The following is a 17478-nucleotide window of genomic DNA, read 5'->3' as shown; positions in this document are numbered from 1 at the left end:
ATTAATAACGATATAGGTTGATTGTAATTTTATAAATTTTGGGGTAATTATATCATAGTAAAGGATGGGTAGTTTAGTCGAAATTATTCTGGGCCTTTACTTGCTGCTTCAAAGTTCGAATCTACATACGTGGAACACAACATTTTTTTTTACTTTTGCTTCAGTTTGAGAAATTACTGCAATGCCCTCGTTGAGAAAAAATAAAAATAAAATAAAAAGAATGAGGATGAGATTTTATCAGATCACGTACGGATATTTCACTTCCCCTCATCCTCTTCGATTCGATTCTAGAGAATATAGAGGGGAGCTTCGTTCAAGCAATCGCTCCTCCTCTATTCCAGTTCCTCAGGCGTGTGTTGGGCATCTACAACAGTTTGCCATGCAGGAAGCTTCAGTCATGAGTTTTCGTTCTTCTCCCATGGTGAATGCCGGTGTCGACTGCCTTCTCTATCCATATGGTTGAGTGTGTTCAATCTTCTTCTTCTCCCTTCACCTTTGTTTCTCACTGTTCGCCGCTGGTGACTGGAGGAAAACACCGAAATCCCCCTCCTTTGACGGTGCTGTGGCGCGCGTTTTCATTGGTCTTCTTCCTCCCCTGTTTTTTTTTTTTCTTTATCGTGAACTCCTTTCCTCTCCTCCCTTTGTTCGGGCTGCTGTGATAGGTTGAGCTCCAAGTTTTTCCTTGTCTCCTTCCAATTCTGATGCGTCATCTCTCATTTCTGTTGTGTTTTAGCATGGATTCAGACATTCCTCTCCTTTTTGCTACTTTGTCCTGTTGTTTCTATTGAGATGAGATGAGGAACCATGATTTTCTATTTTCGTAAAAATCTGTGCATGTAAGTGTAAGATATGATAGAGTTAAAGTTGCCAATTTTCTCTTGAATTTCTGCTGTTTCTGTTTGTAACTGTTGAGAGGAAAGGTATAAAAAAAAGAAGAGAGAGAAGAGTTTAAGTTGAAACTTATGTGCTGAGAGCATAATTATGATAAGTATAGATTAAAATTTTTGAGTTAAATTAATTTGTTTGGATTGGTAGATATTGAAGAATTAGTTAAGATGAGATTTGGATAAAAGAACTTAGACTTAAAACTTATAGAATGATATCCATAAGAGGAATGGATAAGACTGTAAGAGTTCACTCCAATGGGCATGTCTATGCCTGATCTTTTGTTGAGAGTTCAAATACTTGAGAGCTTCATGAAAAAAGAGTATGAACTCTTTGTTTAGGAGATAATGACTTTAATGTTGAAGAGCTTGAATAATGGCATAAAAATCTTTGTCATAGTTAGAATACCTAAGTTTGGCATTGTTGAGCTTCTCACTGAAAAAGGCGATGGGAAGGCTATAATATTGAAAAAATTTAACCTTAGTTTATTAACCTAATAAGGGTAATTAGCGAGTTAATGAGGTGTATGGCTAAAAGGGATTAACTTGGCATAATTGTTGTGATTTCAGCTCTAGAAATAGGTCCAGATCGATGACGAGCCACCCGGGCAAGGAAAAAGGAAGAAAAAATAAAGAATCGTTCTCTATGAGGGTCCTCCGCGATGCACAGAGACAAATTTGAATAATGAGCTCCTTTGTGCCATGTGCCACAGCGGAGGGTAGGCGCACAAGCTAAAAATTAGATATATCTGATTCGTTTTGCATGCGAAAATAAAAGAGGAGGAGGAGAGGAAAATAAAGAGCTTGACTTAGTCTCTACGAGGGCACGACATTGGCTTCTATTGTAGACATTTTGAAGCTTTCAAACACCCAAGGTAAGGTTATGGTTCCTTTTTTTTTCCTTTCTCTCCCTTATTTATGATGATTTGTGGTAGGGTTTGACTTGAGAGATGAATTTTTAGTCCATAGGAGTATGGATCTGATTCTATTGGTTAAAATAAATATAATGAGAGTTGTTTAATGTATTGGAACACCACATTGATGATTTTGAAAGTGGTTAGTCTATAGAAGCATTTATTATCCAAAAATTATCATAAATATGGTAGTTAGGAGAGGTTTATGTGCATTAATGATGGTTTGAAGTGTTGTTAATGATAATGTGCATTAATAAAATTTAATGAGCCCATTATATATGAATGGATAGTGATTATAAGTTGATAAAAATAGAGTGTATGAAGTTATATGTTGATAAAGCTTCAAGAGTTAGACTAATGATATTCTTGTGGTATGGATGTAGAGAGGTTCGTTTTTCGCATTATTCAAGCTGGTTAAAGCTTTGAAAAGTTTGTACAGTGAGGGGTAAACCTTTAATCTCTTAAAGGTTTAAAGTAACTGGGGAAAACTTAATCTTTATAGTTGAATATTAATTTTGTTTGTGAAATGTGAATTATGGATTAAATTAATGATGCATATTTGCAAATTGTTTGATTTGTGAAATGGTTTTTAGAAAGAAAACTTTGATTTTGTCACCCTTGATGTTTTATGAAATTGATTATGATTTATTATTATTGGGTGGAGAATTGTGATATATTATGTATTGAATTGTGAAGTATTGAGTTATGTGGGTTTATGTATTATGAATTGATTGTTAAATTGCATATTATATGAGAAATACGCATAGCATGATCATTGGCTGGAGTTTGCCTAAGGAAAGAAGTAGATTGGTTGAAATGGTATTGGCAGTGACTGTTGGAATCGAGAACTAGCTTTGACATTGATCGTTGGAATTGAGAGATAGCCCTTATCTCATGGTTGATTCGGGACTGTCCTACTTATTCTATAAGGGACTTGAACCTAACTAGTCTCTACCGGTTTATGAGGAGGCTAGATTAGGGGTACGAAACCCTATGGTTGTTAGTATTGGGGAAAACTAAATTACATAAGTAAGTGAGTTTACCCTAACCGGTAGCTCCTTATAAGTCGAAGGTTGGATTAGTCTATGAAGGACATAGCCATATGATAACCACCGGTTTCGTGTCAGAAGTAACAAGAGGATATAAGGTTAGCATATAATCATGCATATAAGTTCGACCATATAGTTGTTAGTTTTATGGTCCAGCATGTGTTGAAGGTACATGGCTGTTATTTTTGCGACCCTGTGTTATGTTTTGCAAAATAACATGATTAAGTGTTTTGTGGTAAGCTTGGTCACATAGTTGTTAGTTTTGTGAACTGTGGCTGAGTGTTATGTGTTATTCGTGCTTATTTGTCTAATTACATCTATTTATAATTGATATACAACTGTATGGGTTAAGTGAAACTTGATCAGTGAGTGCTTGTACTCACCCCTCAATTCTCAATATTTTTAAAACCTAGCTCATCAAATTTGAGTTGGGAAAAACATATAAAGCCCTAGGATTTGTGGAGTAACCCTCTATATGCCTCTCTTTTGTTACTTTCGTATGTATTTGTTAATGTAATTGTGAACTAGGATTATTTGCATGATTTATGCACTACTTGCATGATTTTATGTATAATTAGAGTATTTTGTGCCCTAGATTAGTGAGTTTTGGGTTGTGAACCCATGGACAAGGCTAAAATACTTTTACAAGTAGAGACATATGTATTTTGAGAAATTTAGAATGAAATTGTTGATTTTGTACAACATTTCCTCCCCCTTTATGTTTTGTAAAAATCGAGATTGAGTGGTGATTTCATGAGATAAGCTTTTTTTTTATTGTGTGTGGTGCATTGCATGAGTTTGCAAGAGCCTATTAAGTATGGTCAGATGGTTAGTATAAACTATTGGCACGTGTGGTTGAGTTGCGACACCCCATTTGTGAGATTTTGTGAAAAAGTGGTCAAAATGAGTTTTGGTGTCCAACTTTTTATAGAAAATGAGTTTGAGTGTGAAAATAGTGTTATTAGCTAGAGTTAGGAGAAAGTTCTATGTAGACATTGAAACCACTTTAATCAAAGTCAAAAGGAGATTTGGGACGCGCCGAAAGTTCGCTCCCTGTGCTGTCAAATAACAGCACTGATGCTATCAAATTTTGCGCCTCACGCTGCGGCGTATGGCATAGAAAAGACGTGCCGCAGCACATATGCCATAAGCCGCGGTGCACATGACATTTTCTGCATAAAATCTATTTTTGAGTTTTAAAACTCATTATTTGGGTCTCAAATGATTTTCAAGCTTCTGCTTTACTTTCAAAACTTTACTTTGGACTTATTAAATCATGTTTGAGTTTTGAATTGTTGGGGATTCCTTTGAAAGAATTTTGAGAATTTCCTTTTTATTAAATTTTGTAATTTGGTAATCTTTTTAGGGTTAAACCTTGGATCACCATGATTTGGAGTAAATTGTGGTTTAATCTCAGGGACGTTACAAAGGCCCTCCTGGCTTAAGATAGCGTTAATGCTGGTGTTAAAAGCATCACAGCTAACTTCAAACACTTGGTCAAAATTAGGAAGAGATAGGACTGGAGCTTTGGTAAACTTCTTCTTAAGCTCCTCAAAGCTTTTCTAAACTTGCTTTGTCCACTAAAATTTCTATCCTTTGGTGCAATCTATAAGTGGTGTAGCAATAGAGCTAAAATTAAGGATGAACCTCCTATAGAAAGAAGCTAATTCGTGGAAACTTTGAACCTCCTGGATAGATTTTGAAATTGGCCAGTTGTTAATGGCTGTAACTTTACTTGGATCAACTTGAACACTTTCTACAATAATGATGTATCTCAAGAACACAACTTTACTAGTGAGGAAGGTGTACTTTTTGAGATTAGCATAAAGCTTATATTCTCACAAGGCTTGCAAAACTTGCCACAAGTGATCTAAGTGTTCTTCTTGACTCTTGCTGTAAATAAGAATATCGTCAAAGTACACAACAATAAATTTGCCAATAAAAGGTCTTAATACCTAATTCATCAAGCGCGTAAATATACTAGAGACATTTGTTAATCCAAAAGGCATCACATTCCACTCATACAAACCATCTTTAATCTTGAAAGCAATCTTCTACTCATCCCCTGGTCTAATTCTAATTTGGTGGTACCCACTACAAAGGTTAATTTTGGAGAATATACTGTCACCATGCAACTAGTCTAGCACATTATTGAGTTGAGGTATCAGAAACTGATACTTAATAGTGATCTTGTTGATAGCTCAACAGTCAATACACATTCTCCAACTCCCATCTTTCTTAGGTACGAGAAGAATAGGTACAGCATAAGGGCTAACACTTTCTCAAACTAACCCTTTGTTCAACAACTCTTTAACTTGCCATTGGACTTTAACATGTTTATAAGGACTCATCCTGTAGGCAGGCTTATTAGGAATGACTGCTCCTGGAACGAAGTCAATAGTGTGTTATATGTCTCGCATGAGAGGCAACCTTGGTGGTATCTCATCAAATATTACATCTAGAAATTTAGACAATAACAGAATGACTCCTGGTAGATTGGTAGACTCATCGTTCACTTTAAGCATCAGAATAAGGCTCATCATTTGGGCTTCAAACTTTGACACCTTGAGTTCCTCCATAGTCATTAAAGATACTAATAGCTTAAAGGTGCTAGATTCCCTAGAAGATTGGCTAATCTCATTAGGCGATAAAGGCACTAGTGTGAACTTTACACTATCTTTCATAAAAGAATAGGTGTTTGGTCGCCCGTTGTGCATGCATGTCGATCATATTGCCATGGCTTGCCTAAGAGAAGGTAGCATGCATCCATAGGAACAACATCACACAAAACTTTATCGCAATATTGGTTCCTAATAGAAAAGGTCACAAGGCATTATTTGAAAAGTTTTACCTCACTCCCCCTGTTGAGTTAGTGAAGCTTGTAAGGTTATGGATGATCTTGTGTTGGCAACTTTAATTTCTCCACCATATAGTCAAATACTACATTTTCACAGCTTCCACTGACAATGATGACATTATAAACTTTTCCTTGGGCCATGCAACGAGTATGGAAAAATATTGCGTCATAGCTAAGGTTCTTCCTTAACTACAGTTCTATGCAGACTTCATCTAAGCACCAATGCTTCTCCCTGATCAACAGGCATGACCTCCTCATTATATACAAGATCAATGCCATAAAACTCAGTCCCCTCCGCATCTTCTTCAAGTGCTTCATACTCTTGTCCTTCTCTAATGCTAACTACCCTTTGGGTAGGATAATCTATATTAATGTGGCCAAATCCTTAGCATTTAAAGCATTTAATTGCTTTAGAGCTAGATTCCTTAGCAGTATTAGGTGATAGTTTGTATATAGTGCTAGATTGTGGCTTGCTTAAGGAGTTGGTTTGCTAAAATTCTACTTTATGGGCTTCTGGGTAACCCCTTGATGAAGAAGGCTAGAAAGAGGACCTCTTAGGCATCTGCTTCTCAACACGCATGGCTAGATGGATTACATCATCCGAGGTCTAATACTGCTGAAGCTGGATTGGATAGTTGATATCAGTGGTTAAGCTTGCAAGGTACCAGGCTATTGTTTACTCCTCCTTCTCTTGAATGTCATACTTCATCATGAGTTGTTTAAATTCTCTAGTATATTCTTCAACAAATAAAGACCTTTGTCAAAGATTTTGCAGCTAGAAAAAGTTATCATGGTGGTAATGATCTAGCAGAAATTTCCTGGTGAGCTGGCCTCTCATTTTCTCCCAGGTCTCAATCTTGTACTTTACCTCACATTCTTGCTTGCGTCTAAGGTTTTCCCACCAAATGGAAGCATGTTTCTTGAATCTTGACTTTCTGCGTGTCTAGAATCTCCTCATATTCAAAGACTCATTCAACAGTTTGAAGCCAGTCTACAAACTCGTCTGGCTAGAGTCTTCCCTTAAATTAAGGAATGTCTACCTTGATGTCATTGGGGCAAAACTGTGTTGCCATGGACGACGGTGGTTATTAATGGATGATGAACTACTACTTCAGAATCTCCTTCTAGGTTTTCTCTATTATTGTTTAACAAAGTTTATTGCATTTCCACAATAGCTTTCAACTCTCATATCCTGCGTCTTGGAGGCATTTTTTGGGAAAATCAAGGTAAACATGAATTTTGAAACGTATTGGGGCAAAATGGGGATTTCAAAAAGTATAGGGGTTAAAGTATAGTTTCTAGAAATATGGGTCAAAATGGAATTTAGGTAAAGTTAAGGGGTAAAAGTGTAATTTTAGGAAAGATTTGGGGTCAAAATGAAATTTTAAAAACTTTTTAAGTAAAAATGAAATTTTAAAAAGTACAGGATTAATATGGAAATATGAAAAGGTTTAAAAAAAATATGGCTGATTTGGTAAGGTGACGTGCCTATGATGACACGTGGCAAAATCTGACTAGGTTGATCTAGTCAGAGTGCTGACATGGCGGATGATGTGGTGGCTGACGTTATCGTCTTCAACCTCTAGTAGGCATGTGCGGTGCGTGTAAGATGGTGATGGCACTTGGACTTTAGGCAATGGCACATATAGGTGCATGACTATGTGTCCGGCAACGAGGAACCCATTGTTTCATGTTTTTAGATCTCCAGAGCACGATGGTAATGTCAGTTTTCCAAAACAAATGCTTGAATTGTAAAACACGAGAACGTCATGGACTCTTCCTCTGAGCTTCTCTCCTCTTCGACGTACTTTCTTAACTGTAATTTACTCTCTCACTTTCTAAATCAACTCTGATGCCAAAATGGCATAAAAACCACTCTCTGAACAAAGTTCTCTATTTATTCTCTAATTTTATGACTTACAAAGGAAATGACATGGCCATTTATATTAAACCTTAGAACCCAAAGACTTAAATGCTGAAGAAGGAGTTTTAGCTATTACATGAGCTATTACATGTGTTTATTAGCCTAGGAAAGTTACAGAGAGAATTATGGCATTTAAGGTTATCAATGGAGGAGTTACGTGGGTTACATTCAGGGAGTTACGTTCACGCTTCTGTTTCACAATCAAGAAGTATATGTATGGTGTTTTCCTCATAATGACACTCAAGATAACACTTCTTGTTTGAGGTGAGACCTCTCTTCGCTTTAAGTGACTTGATAGTGATTCTATTAAGGGAGACTTGCCACAGAAAAGTCTTAATGTTTTTCGGTATCCCCCATTTATAAAACTTGCTAAAGAAAACACCCTTACTGCTATTTTCCTCATAATGACACTAAAGGTAACACTTCTTGTTTGAGGTGAGACCTCTCTTTGCTTTAAGTGACCTGATAGTGATTCTATCAAAGGAGATTTGCCACAGAAAAGTCTTAATGTTTTTCGGTATCCCCCATTTATAAAACTTGCTAAAGAAAACACCCTTATTACTGTCAAAACAATCACATAGATAAGTATAAACAACTTTCATAGAAAATGCTCCATTCATAGATGTTCTCCAATACCACATATAAATTTCATGTTGCGAAGGGGGTTTTATTTGAAGAATTGTAGTGACTGCCCGAGGAGGAAGTAGATCTTAGAGTAGCGCCAAATTCCAATTTCCATCAGCTTGGATCATCTCCTTGACATAGGCTTTAGAGTTTAGTCAATTACCTCTATTGAATATATATTGTATAAGTGGCGAATCCAATTGTGTCAAGGAATTCCAATAAAAAAGAGTGTCATTACTGCTAATGACCGTTTTTCTTAATACTTCAAATAAAGGAGTCCCATACCCAAGTAATGCTTCCCTAGATAACAAATTGATCTAGTCGAATTGAGACATTTGGTAGAGAAGCATGACCACAATTATACTCAGCTCTCAAGCATTTCACCCATAGTTTATTCTATTGAGTAAGGAGATTCCAGCATAATTTCATTATAAAAGCCTTGTTAAAAACCCAATCCACCTTTGGATTTCTCCTTTTTAATAGTATCCCATGCCATAAGGTATAATTTCCTCGAGTCATCTATTTGGTTCCAAAGAAAATTCCCACTAAATTTTTCAACCTCATCCAAAGGACCCTTAAGGAAAAGCAGAATCTACATATAGTAGCTAGTAATGGTAGATAACACAGATTTCATCAGCACTAATCGTACTTAAAAGTTTCCCTTTCCAAGATGAAAGTTTCCTTTGTACTTTATGGACAATAGGTTGGAATGTGGCTTTCAAAGTGACTTATGAAATGCTATCTGAATTTAAAAAAAAAAAACTCAAATTTGACCTAAGGTTTAATTAAACTTTTTTAACAAGTGAATTAATTTGTTTAATATTAGAACAATATTGTTGTCATTAATTTGCCCCAAAGAATCTGGATTTCAAAACACCTTCATTACCAAATCAAAAACTTTGTCTCCAATGACATCCTATTAGGTTTGGAAGAAATTTGCTTATAATTCATCTAGGCCAGGGGCTTTGAAAGCTCCCATTGAGAAAGCAACATTTTTAATCTCAATGCAATCAACCTCCCATTGAATCTAGAAGATGACAGTGTTATCAAGAGGCAGAAAGGGGCTTGGCCAAGTGTCATGTTACCCAACAAGAATCCTTGGACTATAAATCTTGAAAGAATTTACTAGCCATAGCCTTCAACTCTTCTTGGTTATTTATTCAATTCCCATCATCATCTTGTAAAGCTAGAATCTTGTTTGACTTCCTTTTAACTACAACAGATGCATGAAGAAAATATGGTATTCTTGTCACCCCATTTAATCTAATTGCAATGGGATTTCTAGTACTAGATTAATTCTTCTTGAGCATTTGTAGGACACTTAGAATTAATTTTGGTCAAAATAGGATAGTTTGTAATTGTAATATTCAAATATTTTTTAATTTTATTATTTTTTTATTAACATAAAAGGTATTTTAATATAGTTGTATCATTATTAAAAGTTAAGGACAACAAATAAAGTATGTTTTATTTTCTTTATGATATCAAGAAGAAAAATTTCTTAAGATGCATGAAACAGTTGAAAATATCTTACAATAAATACCAAAAGGAGTAACTGTTAAGGTTAGTAAAAAAAAAATATATTAGTCATTAGATAAAGGGCAAGACTTATATACTTAACTTTATGTACTTAATATACTTTTATTCAATTAAATTAAGACAAGTGAATTTTAATGTATTAAAAATATTAATAATAGAAGTTTATTATATAATAAATAAGCTATGAAGGATTCATATATTTTGATTTAATTAGAAATAAGAACCTTATGTAAATAAGATTAAGTATAAAAGTTTTATCCCTAGATAAATTCTCTTATTCGGAAAAGGGAAAATACAATCATTGGTATGTATAGTTTTATGAAATTTTGTTTTTAGTTCATGTAGCTTTTTTTAATATTTTTAGTTTATTTAGTTTTAAAAAAATTGGATGACTTTTGCTTTCAGGTTCCAATAGTTTTTTTTTTAGTGTTTTTAACCTCTATAAGAATTGAAACACTTAACAAAAATTAAAAGCAAACCTTGATGAAACTATTGAAACTTCAGACGATAGAGAACTAACTCTTGAAACCTTATCCAAGGTTATCCTAGCTAGAGCTGATAATTTGGGCCAAACTCGATGGGCCAACTCAAACCCGTCTGAAAAATTTAAGTCCGAGCCAGAATAAAATAATAATTTTTTATTATTCAGGCCTATTCTAACGGCCCAAATAGGCTCGAGAAAATTTGGGCCAAGCCCAATTGGGTTCGGGTTTGGCCTGAATACCTGAATAAAAAAATACATTTTTAAAAATATATATAATAATTTAGGCTCGAGCCCGAATAAAATAATAATTTTTTATTATTCAAGCCTATTCGGGTGGCCCAAATAGGCTTGAGAAAATTCAAGCCAAGCCCGATTGGATTCGGGCTTGGCCCGAATACTCGAATAAAAAAAATACATTTTTGAAAATATATATAGTATAATAACTATTAATTATTTTTTATGTTTTATATCATTTTATTTTAAAATACCATATATTTGAGTGTATTACTATAGTTATTTTTAAAAAAATAAAAATATTATATTTTCCTATTTTTATAATTTTTAATTAAATAAAATATCTCAAAATAATAATTAAAATATATTTTAATATTAATTTTTATACTTTAAGACTCAATCTTTTTTTTGGAAAAATTGAGTCATATACACCATTTTCTTGTCCAAAAAATTATATTTTATATTTTTTATAAAATAAGATAATTAATTTTAAATTAAAAATAATTTTAAAAATAAAATTTGGGCATGTCCAAATTTCGGCTCTACTACTAAACAAATATAATAAATAAACTAATATTTTTAGATAATTATTTAATTATCATCCACGTCAGATTTAGTTAAAAATTAAGAATGAACTAAAGTAAATACCCTTTATATATAGGACTTAAATAATATAAAAGGTTAAAAAAATTCAAAAAAATAGTATTTTACCCATAATTAAATGATTTTATTTTATATAATATAATGATGGCTATTTTCTCATATTCTTAAAAATGAAAATTACAGTTTATCTAATAGTTGTTAAAAATTTTGAACTAATTTGGACAATAATTTTAAATTAGTGGTCTAATCGTAGTTGAATTGAGATTAACTTGATCATAATTAAAATAATATGATTCAGTTAAAATATATAAATATTTTTATATAACCATGATAAGGAAAATATTTAAATAAAGAAGACATCAATTTACAAGTAAAGGAAACATTCATGAATAAATTGCACATAATATAACAAAATAGTAACAGAGCTACTTAAGTACTTAACTACAAAGTTAATAAATTATTTTTTTATTCCTTTTAAGTTAAAAAATATTTTATGCTTAATAAAATTATTTAAAAATTAAAATTGATTAAAAAATAAAAAATATTTTTTAAAAAGTTTCAAGTATTCAAGCCGGCTTGAATAAGCCCAAAGCCCAAAGATGTTAGGGTCGGGCTTGATTATATGGGCTTTTTACAAAAAGTAAAATTCTTTAAACTCGATTCAAATAAGCCCGACCCGCCCGAATTATCGGCTCTAATCCTATCTATCTAAGGATTTTCTTTTCTTTTTTTAATTAATCCTTTCAAGTAGCCTTTTCTTATTGGGAAATGCTATCTGAATTTTTTTAAAAAAAATAACTCTCAAATTTAACCTAAGGTTTAATTAAAAAATTTTTAACAAGTGAATTAATTTGCTTAATTAAAAACAATCAGGTTTGATTTAAAAATAACGATGACCCACAATACACTTGAACGTGATACGGAATCGTTCCATTCCGGTGAGAGAGAGACTTGAAATATAGTTGCTTGCACTTGTTTACTGACGCAAAGTTTCAAATCCAAGCATCGCTACAAGATGCAATCAAATTTGAAGCATTAATTAATTAAAACCTCAGTCAAAGACACATTGGCAACTCAATTCATATTGAAGTTTCCAATCACATGCATATTGATGATTTTATGTAAATAAAGAAATCTGCAATGACCAGTATAATAATCCAAAATTTAAATTAAATAATTTTCCTTTCCTATTTAAAAAGTCCTAAAATGCCCTTTTTTAATAAAAATATTATAATATCAATAACAAAAATCTGATGAGGTATTATTTTGTAATTTTCTCAACTTTTGGTCTTGTTTTGTAATTTTGCCCAATGAACTTGTTATTTCAATACCTCCTTTCCCTTTATGGGTCATTCGCATGGAGCAAGTAGAGTGAGAGAGCTCACGTTCTTCCTCTGTTTTTCTTCCCTTCCTGTCGCACTAGCTTCAATCCTCTCGTGAGTGTGTTCGTTTCTTCTCACCGCCGGAGGCCCGTCCATCTTTGTACAGATAAAAGGTTGAATCTTCTTCCCCGTTTCTGCTCTGTTTTGTGGCTGTCAGAGGTGTGTGTACTCATGTTTGATCTGTCTCTTTTCTTCCTCCGTGGCTGTTGAAGTTCCGTGTCTGTGCGTCTATGGTAGCTTGATTCTTGCATCTGCTAGCTGAAATTTTGGTCCTCTTCTTTTTCGTGCGTACAGCAGATCGGAGCTCTTCTCTTTCCCTTCTTCAGTGTTGGTCACGTGCTGATTTATAGGGGTAGCCAATGCAGTTTTGTTGGAGTTGAGTTGCAGTTCTTTTCTCCTTCCTCTTCAAGTCCCATAACAGCAACGAATCTTCTTCTCCCTTCTCTGGCTGAATTATGAAATCTTTGTTCCTCATTGCTGCTGTCATGAAATTTTAGAATCAATTAGAAATATAGTTTTAGTTAATCTTGAATGTTATTCTATTATGATATTGAACTAAATTTGATTAACGAAAGTATAAGTTTGGAAATTATTGGAATTTTTTGGTTACTCATCTCAAAATTTTGTCAACAATAAATGCATGCCTTTAAAGTATTTGTAAAAATGTGATAGAGAAGAATTTGGTAAATTATGGGTTGTTAAACTTCCATATTATAGCTTGGAGCAGTATATATAATTTTTTATTTAAGTTATTAATTGAAAATTTTAAAATATCAAAGTGAGAGAAACGATTACATAGGATGCTTGTTTTACATTTTTTTTTTTAGTCTAAAGGAAGCTTAAGAGTGATTAATATAGTTTATTATGATTTATGAATGAGCATGGATCATAAAAATGTATGAGGATAAATTGAGAGTTGTTGAATATTTGGCTAACTCAAGTATACTTAGAATAAGAGTTGTCAAATATTTGACTAACTCAAGTATACTTGAAATATAATTGGTTATAATATTTTTATTATTGCTTGGATTGAACATGGATACCATTAAGTGTTTGGAAGATTATTTGATAAATGATTGTAGAATTTTGACTTATTTGTCAGAACATTAAAGGCATCATTAAAATAAAACTAAAAGTTAAGAAAAGCAAGCTTTATAATTCTTAAAAAACTTTCAGGTGTGTGGGTGGCAATTCGAATAAATTTCTAGTGAAGTATTATAAAAAATTTTTATTTAAATTTTATTATTATTGCTTTATAAATTGTATAAATATTGTTGTTAATCTTATTTTCATAATAATTGTCATATTAATGATAATGTCCTAAACATTACTTATGATTTATATTGTTAATAAGAAATGACTGAAACATATATATGATAAATGGTATCATTTCTCATAATTAGTTTAATTATTTAATTTTACATTTATATAAAATTTTTATTACAATAATCTGTGTATGGAGAAAATGATAGGTCAACAATAATTGAAGTGAAAATTTTGAAAATTACCTTTCTTGATCCATACATGCTTGATTTTAATGAGGAGGACTGAATTTAGAATGATAGATGCTAATGGCAGTTTTGCTGGCTCTTGACGCACCATGGTACACCTAGCTAGTAGGGTGTTCATAGAAGATACTAGCCTTATATAAAGGCCAACATACGTGAATCAGAGGGATGGTAATTCATGAGTACTACTCACGCTTGTTTTTGTGAGCCTCATGCCTACACTTGATTTGTGGCTTTAATCGTACTTATTTTGTAGCGTTTAGTTGCACTTAACTGGTTATTTATTCTTGTAGATTGTGTGTCTACGCTTAATTGATTATTTACCCTTATGGACTGTATGTCCATGTTTGTTATTCATTCTGACAAAGCTCTCCAAAATTAAGATTAAAATCTATTATTTCTATATTAATTTTCTATGAGCATTCTACCTAATTGTATTATTACTTGAAATTTTTATATTCTATGAGCATTACAAATTTTGATGATTTGTATTGTTCTATTAGCATTGTTAAATTTCACAATTGATATATTGAGAAAACTTGTTCTTTATTGTTAGTTGAGTATATATTTCATTATTTCATTAAATTGTTTGAACTAAATTTATTAGTTTTATATTTATAAATTTTAAATTATAATTCTAATTAGAACGTTATTCATCAAAAAAAAATTTTAGTTTCAAATATTGTAGCAACCTTGAGCTTCTTTCTTAACATTAAGAGGCCCCATAACTTTTTGGATAGTGAAAGCACCTTTTGATTATCTATTTGATAAAAATTGGTATTGTATTATATGAATTTATCTCAGTGCTCTACGTAAGCCATTGTTAGATTCTAGTTTTATTTTGTCAATATGTAACTTACTATAATGAAGCTAGTCTCCTCCGCTAGGTTGGTTGACAGGTTTTTTTATTGTAGAAATTTCAGGAGGTCTAAATTACAAAAACTTTACTGAAATTTTTACAAAACATTTAAAAATTTGCAAACCTTATTATTATTATTATTATTATTATTATTATTATTATACATATAACTTATATATTAATATTTTAGGTTAAATTTTGGCTAATTAAGGCTTATAAAATATGAGCTTCTTTCATATTTCATGCCGTTCAAACTCTTTATCGGGTGTGACAACTGGGAAATTTAGGAAATTTTTTTAATATACATTAAAAAATTTATTTTAGTATCAAAATAGAATTTGGCCCAAAAAAAAATTAGAAGAAGAAGAAAAAGAAAGAAAGAAAGAAAGAAAAATAATTATAAATTTAAATAAAATAATTATTTGTTCTTATTAATATTTTGATGATAATGTTGTGGAAAAATGTATATCCATGTACGTATGTTGATTCTGAAAATAATTAAATATTGAAATTAATAGGAACATGTTTTGATGAATTTTTTTTTTTAAAAAAATTGGAATAGATGCAATCATAAATTAGTGGTTTAGTGGAACCATGCTTGTTGCCTATCTTCTGGTCCTAAATTCGAATCCTCATTAGGATGATGGAAAATTTTTATTTTATTTTTCTTTAAACACATTGAAATTACTAAAATAACCCTCTTAAAAAATATAACATTATATTTCCACCCCATTTTCTTTTCATTCATTTTTGGGCAGCTGAACACTAAGAGGCAGAGAGCTTCACAACTCTTCTTCTCTTTTGTCACAAATGTGAGTGAGAGATCTTCCATCCATTCCTCGTCGAGGTGTGTGGAAGGGAGATCCATCGCCACTGGAGGTCACCAAAATTTTATCTATTCATGTTGTAGTTGGGGGCCGATGTAGCTGGATTCTTCTCCTCCTTTGTTCATGTCGTCGATTTTCTCCTTACTTCCTTAATTCTTGCAGCGGCGTTCTACAGAGATGTGTATGCGAGAGCTTTGTTATTCCTTCTCCTACGGCACGTTGTTTGGTGTGTGTGGAATGAGAACAGCCATTATGGAGGGCAGAACTGAGCAGAATCGCAACCTCTTTTTATTCCTTCTGCATGTTCATATAGCTAACATTTCCTTCTTCTTCTTGCTTTTGTCGTGACTGATTTGAGGTAGGAACTCTGGATCCTTTTTTCTTCAAGTTGATTATGTATATTTATTGGATTTTGGGTGATTAAAACCTTGATTGTTCTTATCAGTTAGTTGCTATGAGGGACGAAAGGAGGGAGTTTGAGCAAGCTGAAAATTTAAGCTTAAAGAGCATGTTTTTATTGATGTTCTATTAAAATTGTCTTGGTTATTGCTTGATGAAGATTGATTTATATTTGATTTTTCCTTGAGCTTAATTGGTTCGTGTTGAATAAATGATATTTAGAAAGTTTGGTAAAATGAAGTGTTGAATAGTGGGTAAGTGCCTTGACTACTAACATTTTGCTCTCTCTTAGGATGCGTGCTATGTTGGTGTTTTCTATATCATGGATGATCTAGGTCACCGAAAGTTACCCCTAGATAGGTCGTTGGATGAGTCTCCCCCTGATTCAAAGAAGAAAATGATTATTGACAATGCTGAAAATTTGATCACAGATGCCATCACGGATGATAAAATGGCAGGATCTAGTGAAGTGAGTGAGGCATCGCCCTCAGGTGATCAGGAAGATGAAAATAGAGGAAAGTTTAAATGCAAGAAAGAACAGCAACAAGTCTCCTATAAAGGCTCTATTATGGCCTATAATGAAGTGGCTAATGGAGAGGAAATTGTGGAAAACGAAGATTTGCTGCTGGATGATGATGAAATCACATGGACATTACCATAACCTTCTGAAAAGGTTGAACAGTTGAAGCACTTGTATCCTAAAGTTCCTATCTCCCAAGAAGAGTTCAATGAATGGTGCAGGCCTTGGAATAAGGCTCTGATCCTCACTATGCTAGGTAAGAGATTTAGCATGTATGACTTAAAGGATTACTTGGAATTCATATGGGAAATTAGAAGCTTTGAACTAAATGATATGCCTAATAACTACTTGATGGTAAGATTTAAAAATCCAACCCAAGAGTTGGTGCATTACAAAAAAGTTCTCTATAGTGGTTTGTGGGTGATTAAGCAACATTGTGTCCTGATACAGAGGTGAACACCCTACTTTGATCCCTTCCATAACTAACTTGGAAGACTAACTATATAGGTTAGGACACTCAATATCTCAATGTATTGTTACAAGAAGAATTTTATCTCAAGATTGAAAGAAAGGAATAGGAGAGCTCTGAAGGTTAATATCTTACCTTAGCTGACTTTACAGTTAAAGAAGCTCTTGTAGAAAGAGAAGATTTGCACGGCTGTGTGTGAAATTGAATTTATAGAAGAAATTAATTCCAAGAATTATCGCTGCAAATTTTGTATTTAATGTGGTTTAGAAGGGTTGAACGATATTTGTTTTGCTTGTGAGCACTATGGTCATCAGTAATTACTCAAAATCTTTAGTTAAAATTTAAAATTTATGATAAGGTTTTTTAAATATATTTTATTAATTTTGAGAGACACTTAATAAA

General features: G+C 32.7%; 1 long non-coding RNA gene across 1 annotated transcript; it reads left to right on the top strand.

The window, feature by feature from the left end:
- The first annotated feature begins 267 nt into the window (after window positions 1-267).
- LOC129303624 (uncharacterized) lies at window positions 268-16856 on the top strand. Its single transcript, XR_008591522.1, has 3 exons — window positions 268-836; window positions 1455-1759; window positions 16380-16856. It is a non-coding gene; the product is annotated as an uncharacterized LOC129303624 (long non-coding RNA).
- The last annotated feature ends 622 nt before the right edge of the window (window positions 16857-17478 follow it).

The sequence above is a fragment of the Prosopis cineraria genome, unplaced genomic scaffold (assembly GCF_029017545.1).
Source record: "Prosopis cineraria cultivar Desert tree isolate PC_DT_omini unplaced genomic scaffold, ASM2901754v1 PC2, whole genome shotgun sequence".
Classification (NCBI taxonomy): Eukaryota; Viridiplantae; Streptophyta; class Magnoliopsida; order Fabales; family Fabaceae; genus Prosopis; species Prosopis cineraria.
This window is presented reverse-complemented; position numbering and strand designations above follow the sequence as displayed.